The sequence below is a fragment of the Pleurodeles waltl genome, chromosome 3_1 (genome assembly GCF_031143425.1).
Source record: "Pleurodeles waltl isolate 20211129_DDA chromosome 3_1, aPleWal1.hap1.20221129, whole genome shotgun sequence".
NCBI classification, from domain to species: Eukaryota; Metazoa; Chordata; class Amphibia; order Caudata; family Salamandridae; genus Pleurodeles; species Pleurodeles waltl.
This window is the reverse complement of record NC_090440.1, coordinates 1,267,884,945-1,267,899,093: the sequence shown is the minus strand read 5'-3', so window position 1 is coordinate 1,267,899,093 and position 14,149 is coordinate 1,267,884,945.

The window sequence follows — 14,149 nt, the reverse complement described above, 5'->3', positions numbered from 1 at the left end:
AGTCCAGCCCGAACTTCCAGGCCATGTTCTCCCTGGACCGGAAACAAGCATCCTGGGACCGGTTTCGGGGTTTCACCCCTCCTCAGCCAGGCCAGCTTGAATCCAGTGGCACAGTAAGCCCGGGACCCACGTCTGGGCATACCCGGCGCACTTAGGGCGGCAAAAGCAAAGCAAAATACAAACGCTGTGGGATAGCGTAACTGGATGGACGGAATGCGGAACCAATCAAACATTCACCCCCAGTCTCAGATCTGGGTTTAATCCATCCATTATTTTGCTCACCATGCCACCCCAGTTTGAACCCAGCCATAAGCAAATCAGTCTTGACCCTGTTCCACATGGGAACAGTCCAGCCCGAACTGCCAGGCCAGGTTCTCCCTGGACCGGAAACAAGCATCCTGGGACCGGTTTCGGGGTTTCACCCCTCCTCAGCCAGGCTAGCTTGAATCCAGTGGCACAGTAAGCCCGGGACCCACGTCTGGGCATACCCGGCGCACTTAGGGCGGCAAAAGCAAAGCAAAATACAAACGCTGTGGGATAGCGTAACTGGATGGACGGAATGCGGAACCAATCAAACATTCACCCCCAGTCACAGATCTGGGTTTAATCCATCCATTATTTTGCTCACCATGCCACCCCAGTTTGAACCCAGCCATAAGCAAATCAGTCTTGACCCTGTTCCACATGGGAACAGTCCAGCCCGAACTGCCAGGCCAGGTTCTCCCTGGACCGGAAACAAGCATCCTGGGACCGGTTTCGGGGTTTCACCCCTCCTCAGCCGGGCTAGCTTGAATACAGTGGCACAGTAAGCCCGGGACCCACGTCTGGGCATACCCGGCGCACTTAGGGCGGCAAAAGCAAAGCAAAATACAAACGCTGTGGGATAGCGTAACTGGATGGACGGAATGCGGAACCAATCAAACATTCACCCCCAGCCACAGATCTGGGTTTAATCCATCCATTATTTTGCTCACCATGCCACCCCAGTTTGAACCCAGCCATGAGCAAATCAGTCTTGACCCTGTTCCACATGGGAACAGTCCAGCCCGAACTGCCAGGCCAGGTTCTCCCTGGACCGGAAACAAGCATCCTGGGACCGGTTTCGGGGTTTCACCCCTCCTCAGCCAGGCTAGCTTGAATCCAGTGGCACAGTAAGCCCGGGACCCACGTCTGGGCATACCCTGCGCACTTAGGGCGGCAAAAGCAAAGCAAAATACAAACGCTGTGGGATAGCGTAACTGGATGGACGGAATGCGGAACCAATCAAACATTCACCCCCAGTCACAGATCTGGGTTTAATCCATCCATTATTTTGCTCACCATGCCACCCCAGTTTGAACCCAGCCATAAGCAAATCAGTCTTGACCCTGTTCCACATGGGAACAGTCTAGCCCGAACTGCCAGGCCAGGTTCTCCCTGGACCGGAAACAAGCATCCTGGGACCGGTTTCAGGGTTTCACCCCTCCTCAGCCAGGCTAGCTTGAATCCAGTGGCACAGTAAGCCCGGGACCCACGTCTGGGCATACCCGGCGCACTTAGGGCGGCAAAAGCAAAGCAACATACAAACGCTGTGGGATAGCGTAACTGGATGGACGGAATGCGGAACCAATCAAACATTCACCCCCAGTCACAGATCTGGGTTTAATCCATCCATTATTTTGCTCACCATGCCACTCCACTTTGAACCCAGCCATAAGCAAATCAGTCTTGACCCTGTTCCACATGGGAACAGTCCAGCCCGAACTGCCAGGCCAGGTTCTCCCTGGACCGGAAACAAGCATCCTGGGACCGGTTTCGGGGTTTCACCCCTCCTCAGCCAGGCTAGCTTGAATCCAGTGGCACAGTAAGCCCTGGACCACGTCTGGGCATACCCGGCGCACTTAGGGCGGCAAAAGCAAAGCAAAATACAAACGCTGTGGGATAGCGTAACTGGATGGACGGAATGCGGAACCAATCAAACATTCACCCCCAGTCACAGATCTGGGTTTAATCCATCCATTATTTTGCTCACCATGCCACCCCAGTTTGAACCCAGCCATAAGCAAATCAGTCTTGACCCTGTTCCACATGAGAACAGTCCAGCCCGAACTTCCAGGCCAGGTTCTCCCTGGACCGGAAACAAGCATCCTGGGACCGGTTTCGGGGTTTCACCCCTCCTCAGCCAGGCTAGCTTGAATCCAGTGGCACAGTAAGCCCGGGACCCACGTCTGGGCATACCCGGCGCACTTAGGGCGGCAAAAGCAAAGCAAAATACAAACGCTGTGGGATAGCATAACTGGATGGACGGAATGCGGAACCAATCAAACATTCACCCCCAGTCACAGATCTGGGTTTAATCCATCCATTATTTTGCTCACCATGCCACCCCAGTTTGAACCCAGCCATAAGCAAATCAGTCTTGACCCTGTTCCACATGAGAACAGTCCAGCCCGAACTGCCAGGCCAGGTTCTCCCTGGACCGGAAACAAGCATCCTGGGACCGGTTTCGGGGTTTCACCCCTCCTCAGCCAGGCTAGCTTGAATCCAGTGGCACAGTAAGCCCGGGACCCACGTCTGGGCATACCCGGCGCACTTAGGGCGGCAAAAGCAAAGCAAAATACAAACGCTGTGGGATAGCGTAACTGGATGGACGGAATGTGGAACCAATCAAACATTCACCCCCAGAAACAGATCTGGGTTTAATCCATCCATTATTTTGCTCACCATGCCACCCCAGTTTGAACCCAGCCATAAGCAAATCAGTCTTGACCCTGTTCCACATGGGAACAGTCCAGCCCGAACTGCCAGGCCAGGTTCTCCCTGGACCGGAAACAAGCATCCTGGGACCGGTTTCGGGGTTTCACCCCTCCTCAGCCAGGCTAGCTTGAATCCAGTGGCACAGTAAGCCCGGGACCCACGTCTGGGCATACCCGGCGCACTTAGAGCGGCAAAAGCAAAGCAAAATACAAACGCTGTGGGATACCGTAACTGGATGGACGGAATGTGGAACCAATCAAACATTCACCCCCAGTCACAGATCTGGGTTTAATCCATCCATTATTTTGCTCACCATGCCACCCCAGTTTGAACCCAGCCATAAGCAAATCAGTCTTGACCCTGTTCCACATGGGAACAGTCCAGCCCGAACTGCCAGGCCAGGTTCTCCCTGGACCGGAAACAAGCATCCTGGGACTGGTTTCGGGGTTTCACCCCTCCTCAGCCAGGCTAGCTTGAATCCAGTGGCACAGTAAGCCCGGGACCCACGTCTGGGCATACCCGGCGCACTTAGGGCGGCAAAAGCAAAGCAAAATACAAACGCTGTGGGATAGCGTAACTGGATGGACGGAATGCGGAACCAATCAAACATTCACCCCCAGTCACAGATCTGGGTTTAATCCATCCATTATTTTGCTCACCATGCCACCCCAGTTTGAACCCAGCCATAAGCAAATCAGTCTTGACCCTGTTCCACATGGGAACAGTCCAGCCCGAACTGCCAGGCCAGGTTCTCCCTGGACCGGAAACAAGCATCCTGGGACCGGTTTCGGGGTTTCACCCCTCCTCAGCCAGGCTAGCTTGAATCCAGTGGCACAGTAAGCCCGGGACCCACGTCTGGGCATACCCGGCGCACTTAGGGCGGCAAAAGCAAAGCAAAATACAAACGCTGTGGGATAGCGTAACTGGATGGACGGAATGCGGAACCAATCAAACATTCACCCCCAGTCACAGATCTGGGTTTAATCCATCCATTATTTTGCTCACCATGCCACCCCAGTTTGAACCCAGCCATAAGCAAATCAGTCTTGACCCTGTTCCACATGGGAACAGTCCAGCCCGAACTGCCAGGCCAGGTTCTCCCTGGACCGGAAACAAGCATCCTGGGACCGGTTTCGGGGTTTCACCCCTCCTCAGCCGGGCTAGCTTGAATCCAGTGGCACAGTAAGCCCGGGACCCACGTCTGGGCATACCCGGCGCACTTAGGGCGGCAAAAGCAAAGCAAAATACAAACGCTGTGGGATAGCGTAACTGGATGGACGGAATGCGGAACCAATCAAACATTCACCCCCAGTCACAGATCTGGGTTTAATCCGTCCATTATTTTGCTCACCATGCCACCCCAGTTTGATCCCAGCCATAAGCACATCAGTCTTGACCCTGTTCCACATGGGAACAGTCCAGCCCGAACTGCCAGGCCAGGTTCTCCCTGGACCGGAAACAAGCATCCTGGGACCGGTTTCGGGGTTTCACCCCTCCTCAGCCAGGCTAGCTTGAATCCAGTGGCACAGTAAGCCCGGGACCCACGTCTGGGCATACCCGGCGCACTTAGGGCGGCAAAAGCAAAGCAAAATACAAACGCTGTGGGATAGCGTAACTGGATGGACGGAATGCGGAACCAATCAAACATTCACCCCCAGTCACAGATCTGGGTTTAATCCATCCATTATTTTGCTCACCATGCCACCCCAGTTTGAACCCAGCCATAAGCAAATCAGTCTTGACCCTGTTCCACATGGGAACAGTCCAGCCCGAACTGCCAGGCCAGGTTCTCCCTGGACCGGAAACAAGCATCCTGGGACCGGTTTCGGGGTTTCACCCCTCCTCAGCCAGGCTAGCTTGAATCCAGTGGCACAGTAAGCCCGGGACCCACGTCTGGGCATACCCGGCGCACTTAGGGCGGCAAAAGCAAAGCAAAATACAAACGCTGTGGAATAGCGTAACTGGATGGACGGAATCCGGAACCAATCAAACATTCACCCCCAGTCACAGATCTGGGTTTAATCCATCCATTATTTTGCTCACCATGCCACTCCAGTTTGAACCCAGCCATAAGCAAATCAGTCTTGACCCTGTTCCACATGGGAACAGTCCAGCCCGAACTGCCAGGCCAGGTTCTCCCTGGACCGGAAACAAGCATCCTGGGACCGGTTTCGGGGTTTCACCCCTCCTCAGCCAGGCTAGCTTTAATCCAGTGGCACAGTAAGCCCGGGACCACGTCTGGGCATACCCGGCGCACTTAGGGCGGCAAAAGCAAAGCAAAATACAAACGCTGTGGGATAGCGTAACTGGATGGACGGAATGCGGAACCAATCAAACATTCACCCCCAGTCACAGATCTGGGTTTAATCCATCCATTATTTTTCTCACCATGCCACCCCAGTTTGAACCCAGCCATAAGCAAATCAGTCTTGACCCTGTTCCACATGGGAACAGTCCAGCCCGAACTTCCAGGCCATGTTCTCCCTGGACCGGAAACAAGCATCCTGGGACCGGTTTCGGGGTTTCACCCCTCCTCAGCCAGGCCAGCTTGAATCCAGTGGCACAGTAAGCCCGGGACCCACGTCTGGGCATACCCGGCGCACTTAGGGCGGCAAAAGCAAAGCAAAATACAAACGCTGTGGAATAGCGTAACTGGATGGACGGAATCCGGAACCAATCAAACATTCACCCCCAGTCACAGATCTGGGTTTAATCCATCCATTATTTTGCTCACCATGCCACTCCAGTTTGAACCCAGCCATAAGCAAATCAGTCTTGACCCTGTTCCACATGGGAACAGTCCAGCCCGAACTGCCAGGCCAGGTTCTCCCTGGACCGGAAACAAGCATCCTGGGACCGGTTTCGGGGTTTCACCCCTCCTCAGCCAGGCTAGCTTGAATCCAGTGGCACAGTAAGCCCGGGACCCACGTCTGGGCATACCCGGCGCACTTAGGGCGGCAAAAGCAAAGCAAAATACAAACGCTGTGGGATAGCATAACTGGATGGACGGAATGCGGAACCAATCAAACATTCACCCCCAGTCACAGATCTGGGTTTAATCCATCCATTATTTTGCTCACCATGCCACCCCAGTTTGAACCCAGCCATAAGCAAATCAGTCTTGACCCTGTTCCACATGAGAACAGTCCAGCCCGAACTGCCAGGCCAGGTTCTCCCTGGACCGGAAACAAGCATCCTGGGACCGGTTTCGGGGTTTCACCCCTCCTCAGCCAGGCTAGCTTGAATCCAGTGGCACAGTAAGCCCGGGACCCACGTCTGGGCATACCCGGCGCACTTAGGGCGGCAAAAGCAAAGCAAAATACAAACGCTGTGGGATAGCGTAACTGGATGGACGGAATGCGGAACCAATCAAACATTCACCCCCAGTCACAGATCTGGGTTTAATCCATCCATTATTTTGCTCACCATGCCACCCCAGTTTGAACCCAGCCATAAGCAAATCAGTCTTGACCCTGTTCCACATGGGAACAGTCCAGCCCGAACTGCCAGGCCAGGTTCTCCCTGGACCGGAAACAAGCATCCTGGGACCGGTTTCGGGGTTTCACCCCTCCTCAGCCAGGCTAGCTTGAATCCAGTGGCACAGTAAGCCCGGGACCCACGTCTGGGCATACCCGGCGCACTTAGGGCGGCAAAAGCAAAGCAAAATACAAACGCTGTGGGATAGCGTAACTGGATGGACGGAATGCGGAACCAATCAAACATTCACCCCCAGTCTCAGATCTGGGTTTAATCCATCCATTATTTTGCTCACCATGCCACCCCAGTTTGAACCCAGCCATAAGCAAATCAGTCTTGACCCTGTTCCACATGGGAACAGTCCAGCCCGAACTGCCAGGCCAGGTTCTCCCTGGACCGGAAACAAGCATCCTGGGACCGGTTTCGGGGTTTCACCCCTCCTCAGCCAGGCTAGCTTGAATCCAGTGGCACAGTAAGCCCGGGACCCACGTCTGGGCATACCCGGCTGTAGGAGGCTGGACTGGCTTGTAGTGAGTACCAAGGGGTACTTGCACCTTGCACCAGGCCCAGTTATCCCTTATTAGTGTATAGGGTGTCTAGCAGCTTAGGCTGATAGATAATGGTAGCTTAGCAAAGCAGCTCAGGCTGAACTAGGAGACGTGTGAAGCTACTACAGTACCACTTAGTGTCATATGCACAATATCATAAGAAAACACAATACACAGTTATACTAAAAATAAAGGTACTTTATTTTTATGACAATATGCCAAAGTATCTTAGAGTGTACCCTCAGTGAGAGGATAGGAAATATACACAAGATATATATACACAATAGCAAAAATATGCAGTATAGTCTTAGAAAACAGTGCAAACAATGTATAGTTACAATAGGATGCAATGGAGAAACATAGGGATAGGGGCAACACAAACCATATACTCCAGAAGTGGAATGCGAACCACGAATGGACCCCAAACCTATGTGACCTTGTAGAGGGTCGCTGGGACTATTAGAAAATAGCAAAATAACCCTCCCCAAGACCCTGAAAAGTGAGTGCAAAGTGCACCAAAGTTCCCCTAAGGACAAAAAAGTTGTGTTAGAGGGAGAATGCAAGGAAAACACAAATCAGCAATGCAACAACGATGGATTCCTGTCTGAGGGTACCTGTGGAACAAGGGGACCAAGTCCAAAAGTCACAAGCAGCTCGTAGCTGGGCAGATGCCCAAGAAATGCCAGCGGTTGGTGCAAAGAAGCTCTTACTAGGCTGAAGAGCTGTGAATACTGCAGGAACGACAAGGGCTAGAGACTTCCCCTTTGGAGGATGGATCCCCTACGCCTTGGAGAGTCGTGCAGAAGTGTTTTCCCGCCGGATGGATGCCAACAAGCCTTGCTACACGCAAATCGTGCGTTTGGCGTTTTTGGACGCTGCTGGGGCCCAGGAGGGACCAGAAGGTCGCAAATTGGACCTGCAGAGAGAGGGGACGTCGAGCAAGACAAAGAGCCCTCACTGAAGCAGGTAGCACCCGGAGAAGTGCCAGAAACAGGCACTACGAGGATGCGTGAAACGGTGCTCGCCGAAGTTGCACAAAGGAGTCCCACGTCGCCGGAGACCAACTTAGAAAGTCGTGCAAAGCAGGTTAGAGTGCCGTGGACCCAGGCTTGGCTGTGCACACAGGATTTCCGCCGGAAGTGCACAGGGGCCGGAGAAGCTTGCAAAGTCGCGGTTCCCAGCAAAGCAGCCCAGCGAGGTGAGGCAAGGACTTACCTCCACCAAACTTGGGCTGAAGAGTCACTGAACTGTGGGAGTCACTTGGACGGTGTCGCTGGATTCGAGGGACCTCGCTCGTCGTGCTGAGAGGAGACCCAAGGGACCGGTAATGCAGCTTTTTGGTGCCTGCGGTTGCAGGGGGAAGATTCCGTCGACCCACGGGAGATTTCTTCGGAGCTTCTGGTGCAGAGAGGAGGCAGACTACCCCCACAGCATGCACAAGCAGGAAAACAGTCGAGAAGGCGGCAGGATCAGCGTTACAGAGTTGCAGTAGTCGTCTTTGCTACTATGTTGCAGGTTTGCAGGCTTCCAGCGCGGTCAGCGGTCGATTCCTTATCAGAAGGTGAAGAGGGAGATGCAGAGGAACTCGGCTGAGCTCATGCATTCGTTATCTGAAGTTTCCCCAGAGACAGAGACCCTAAATAGCCAGAAAAGAGGGTTTGGCTACCTAGGAGAGAGGAAAGGCTACTAACACCTGAAGGAGCCTATCACAAGGAGTCTCTGACGTCACCTGGTGGCACTGGCCACTCAGAGCAGTCCAGTGTGCCAGCAGCACCTCTGTTTCCAAGATGGCAGAGGTCTGGAGCACACTGGAGGAGCTCTGGACACCTCCCAGGGGAGGTGCAGGTCAGGGGAGTGGTCACTCCCCTTTCCTTTGTCCAGTTTCGCGCCAGAGCAGGGGCTAAGGGGTCCCTGAACCGGTGTAGACTGGCTTATGCAGAATTGGGCACATCTGTGCCCAACAAAGCATTTCCAGAGGCTGGGGGAGGCTACTCTTCCCCTGCCTTCACACCATTTTCCAAAGGGAGAGGGTGTCACACCCTCTCTCAGAGGAAGTTCTTTGTTCTGCCATCCTGGGCCAGGCCTGGCTGGACCCCAGGAGGGCAGCTGCCTGTCTGAGGGGTTGGCAGCAGCAGCAGCTGCAGAGAAACCCCAGGAAGGGCAGTATGGCAGTACCAGGGTCTGTGCTACAGACCACTGGGATCATGGAATTGTACCAACAATGCCAGGATGGCATAGAGGGGGCAATTCCATGATCATAGACATGTTACATGGCCATATTCGGAGTTACCATGGTGAAGCTACATATAGGTAGTGACCTATATGTAGTGCACGCGTGTAATGGTGTCCCCGCACTCACAAAGTTCAGTGAATTGGCTCTGAACAATGTGGGGGCACCTTGGCTAGTGCCAGGGTGCCCTCACACTAAGTAACTTTGCACCTAACCTTTACCAGGTAAAGGTTAGACATATAGGTGACTTATAAGTTACTTAAGTGCAGTGTAAAATGGCTGTGAAATAACGTGGACGTTATTTCACTCAGGCTGCAGTGGCAGGCCTGTGTAAGAATTGTCAGAGCTCCCTATGGGTGGCAAAAGAAATGCTGCAGCCCATAGGGATCTCCTGGAACCCCAATACCCTGGGTACCTCAGTACCATATACTAGGGAATTATAAGGGTGTTCCAGTAAGCCAATGTAAATTGGTAAAAATGGTCACTAGCCTGTCAGTGACAATTTGGAAAGAAATGAGAGAGCATAACCACTGAGGTTCTGATTAGCAGAGCCTCAGTGAGACAGTTAGTCACTACACAGGTAACACATTCAGGCATACTTATGAGCACTGGGGCCCTGGGTTACCAGGGTCCCAGTGACACATACAACTAAAACAACATATATACAGTGAAAAATGGGGGTAACATGCCAGGCAAGATGGTACTTTCCTACACAACCCCCCCCCAAACGAAGGACAATAAGACTAGCCATTACCTGATGAGTCTTCATTGTCTAAGTGGAAATATCTGGAGAGTCCATCTGCATTGGAGTGGCTACTCCCAGGTCTATGTTCCACTGTATAATCCATTCCCTGTAGGGATATGGACCACCTCAACAATTTAGGATTTTCACCTTTCATTTGTTTTAGCCAAAGTAGAGGTTTGTGGTCTGTTTGAACAATGAAGTGAGTGCCAAACAGGTATGGCCTCAACTTCTTCAGAGCCCAGACCACAGCAAAGGCCTCCCTCTCAATGGCAGACCAACGCTTTTTTCTAGGGGTCAACCTTCTACTAATAAAAGCAACAGGTTGATCCTGGCCCTCAGAATTAAGTTGTGATAGGACTGCCCCTACTCCTAATTCAGATGCATCAGTTTGGACATAGAATTTTTTAGAGTAACAAGGGCTTTTCAGGACAGGTGCAGAGCACATGGCCTGCTTCAGCTCCTCAAAAGCTTTCTGACAGTTTGCTGTCCACAATACCTTTTTAGGCATTTTCTTGGATGTGAGGTCATTAAGAGGGGCTGCAATGGAGCCATAGTTCTTAATGAACCTCCTGTAATACCCAGTGAGGCCTAGGAAGGCTCTCACCTGAGTCTGAGTGGTAGGGGGAACCCAATCAATAATAGTTTGGATTTTCCCCTGAAGTGGTGCAATCTGTTCCCCACCAACAAGGTGTCCCAGATAAACCACCTTACCCTGCCCTATCTGGCACTTTGAAGCCTTGATAGTGAGGCCTGCCTTTTGCAGGGCCTCCAAAACTTTCCAAAGGTGGACCAGGTGATCATCCCAGCTGGAGCTAAAGACAGCTATATCATCCAAATATGCTGCACTGAAAGCTTCCAGCCCTTGCAGGACTGTGTTCACCAACCTCTGAAAAGTGGCAGGTGCATTTTTCAAACCAAAAGGCATTACAGTAAACTGGTAATGTCCTCCAATGGTAGAAAATGCAGTCTTAGGTTTAGCATCTTCTGACATTTTGATCTGCCAATACCCTGCAGTCAAATCAAAAGTGCTTAGATACTTGGCAGATGCCAGTGTATCTATTAGCTCATCTGCCCTGGGTATAGGGTGAGCATCTGTTTTGGTTACCAAGTTGAGACCTCTATAGTCTACACAAAACCTCATTTCCTTCTTTCCATCTTTAGAATTGGGTTTTGGTACCAGTACCACAGGAGAAGCCCATGGACTGTCAGAGTGCTCAACCACTCCTAGTTCTAACATTTTCTGAACTTCTTGCTTTATGCAGTCCCTGACATGGTCAGGCTGCCTATAGATCTTACTTTTGACAGGTAAACTGTCTCCAGTATCTATAGTGTGCTCACACCAAGAAGTGGTGCCTGGCACAATGGAGAAGAGTTCTGAAAATTGTCCTAGGAGATTTATGCAATTATCTTTCTGCTCAGCAGTAAGACAATCAGCCAAAACTACACCTTCCACAAGAGCATCTTGTTCTGTGGAAGAGAAGAGATCAGGTAGAGGATCACTGTCTTCTTCCTGTCCCTCATCTGTTGCCATGAGCAGGGTGAGATCAGCCCTGTCATAGTAGGGTTTCAGGCGGTTGACATGGAGCACCCTAAGGGGACTCCTGGCAGTGCCTAAGTCAACCAAGTAGGTGACTTCACCCTTCTTTTCAACAATTGTGTGGGGTCCACTCCATTTATCTTGGAGTGCTCTTGGGGCCACAGGCTCCAAGACCCACACTTTCTGCCCTGGTTGGTACTGAACCAAAACAGCCTTCTGATCATGCCATTGCTTCTGGAGCTCTTGACTGGCCTGAAGGTTTTTACTGGCCTTTTTCATGTACTCAGCCATCCTTGATCTGAGGCCAAGTACATAATCCACAATATCCTGCTTAGGAGCTTTTAAAGGTTGTTCCCAACCCTCCTTTACAAGTGTGAGTGGACCCCTAACAGGGTGTCCAAAAAGAAGTTCAAAGGGGCTGAAGCCCACTCCTTTCTGGGGTACCTCCCTGTAGGCAAAAAGGAGGCATGGTAGAAGGATATCCCATCTCCTGCGGAGTTTTTCAGGGAGTCCCATAATCATGCCTTTGAGAGTTTTATTAAATCTCTCCACCAGTCCATTTGTTTGTGGATGATAGGGTGTTGTGAACTTGTAAGTTACACCACACTCCTTCCACATGGCCTTTAAGTATGCAGACATGAAATTACTTCCCCTGTCTGATACTACTTCCTTTGGGAAGCCCACCCTGGAAAATATTCCCAGGAGGGCCTTTGCCACTGCAGGAGCTGTAGTGGTCCTTAAAGGAATAGCTTCAGGATATCTTGTGGCATGGTCCACTACCACTAAGATAAACCTATTGCCTGAAGCAGTAGGAGGGTCAAGGGGGCCAACTATGTCAACCCCTACCCTTTCAAAGGGAACCCCAACCACAGGCAGTGGGATAAGGGGTGCCTTTGGAGTGCCACCTGTCTTGCCACTGGCTTGACAGGTTTCACAGGACTTACAAAATTCTTTTGTGTCCTCAGACATCCTAGGCCAATGAAACAGTGGTACCAATCTGTCCCAAGTTTTCATTTGACCCAGGTGCCCAGCTAAGGGAATGTCATGTGCCAGTGTTAGGAGGAACTTTCTGCACTTCTGAGGAATCACTAATCTCCTGGCAGCTCCAGGTTTAGGATCCCTATGCTCAGTGTACAAGAGGTTGTCCTCCCAGTAAACTCTGTGTGAGTCACTGACATCCCCATTAGCCTGTTTGACAGCTTGCTGTCTGAGACCCTCTAATGTGGGACAGGTTTGCTGTGCCACACTCAGCTCCTCTCTGGCAGGCCCCCCTTCACCCAAAAGCTCAGCAGTGTCTGCTTCCAGCTCCTCTGGTGTAGGTTCTGCACAGGGAGGGAATTCTTCTTCCTCAGAAGTAGAATCCACTGTAGAGGGAGGGATAGTAGGAAGTGGTTTGCTTCTACTAGCCCTAGCTTTAGGGAGCACTTGGTCCATTGTTCCAGGATCCAAGCTTCCCTGTCCTTTTTGCTTTTTGGCCTGAGCCCTTGTCAAAGCAAAAATATGCCCTGGGATGCCCAGCATTGCTGCATGGGCCTCCAACTCCACATCTGACCAAGCTGATGTCTCCAAATCGTTCCCTAATAGACAGTCTACAGGTAAATCTGAAGCTACCACAACTTTCTTTGGACCAGATACCCCCCCCCAGTTGAGATTTACAACAGCCATGGGGTGGCTTTGTGTTATGTTGTGAGCATCGGTTACTTGGTACTGGTGTCCAAGTATGTGTTGTTCAGGGTGCACCAGTTTCTCAATCACCATTGTGACACTGGCACCTGTGTCCCTGTAGGCCTGGACCTCAACACCATTTATTAGGGTTAGTTGCTTGTACTTCTCCAAGTTATGGGGGCAAGCAACCAAAGTGGCTAAGTCAATAGCCCCTTCAGAGACTAAAGTAGCCTCTGTGGTCTCCCTAATTAGACCAACCCCAACTAAATTACCAAAAGTGAGCCCAGCTACTCCCTTGGATTGGCTATTAGTAGGTTTGCTCCCACCACCACTGCTATTAGTAGGGACACTAGGTGTAGCAGTAGGGGTTGTAGTGGTAGGAGCTGTGGTGCCTTTCTTTGGACAACTGGGATCTGTTGTCCAATGGCCTTTTATTTTACATAAATAGCACCATGGTTTCTTTTCCTTGTTCTGATTAAAGGAGGATTTGGGCCCACCACCCCCACCAGAGTGTTTTTGTGGGCCTGATGAAGACTCATTTTTAGATTTGTCCCCACCCTTGTCAGAAGACTTACCATCCTTCTTTTTGTTGCCATCTTTGTCACCCCCTGTATGAACTTTTCTGTTCACTCTTGTTCTGACCCATTTGTCTGCCTTCTTTCCCAATTCTTGGGGAGAGGTCAGATCAGAGTCCACCAAGTACTGGTGCAACAAATCAGACACACAATTATTAAGAATATGCTCTCTCAGGATCAAGTTATACAGGCTGTCATAATCAGTAACTTTACTGCCATGTAACCACCCCTCCAAGGCCTTCACTGCCTGGTCAATGAAATCAACCCAGTCTTGTGAAGGCTCCTTTTTGGTATCTCTGAACTTTATCCTGTACTGTTCAGTGGTTAAGCCATAACCATCCAGGAGTGCATTCTTAAGAACTTGGAAATTGTTAGCATCATTTTCTTTTACAGTAAGGAGCCTATCCCTACCTTTTCCAGTAAATGATAGCCATAGGATAGCAGCCCACTGCTTTTGAGGGACATCCTGTACAACACAGGCCCTCTCAAGTGCAGCAAACCACTTGTTAATGTCATCCCCCTCCTTGTAAGGGGGAACTATCTTATGCAGATTCCTGGAATCATGCTCTTTTGCAGGATGACTATGGGGAATACTGCTGCTGCCACCATGGGTATCTAAACCCATCTTCTGTCTTT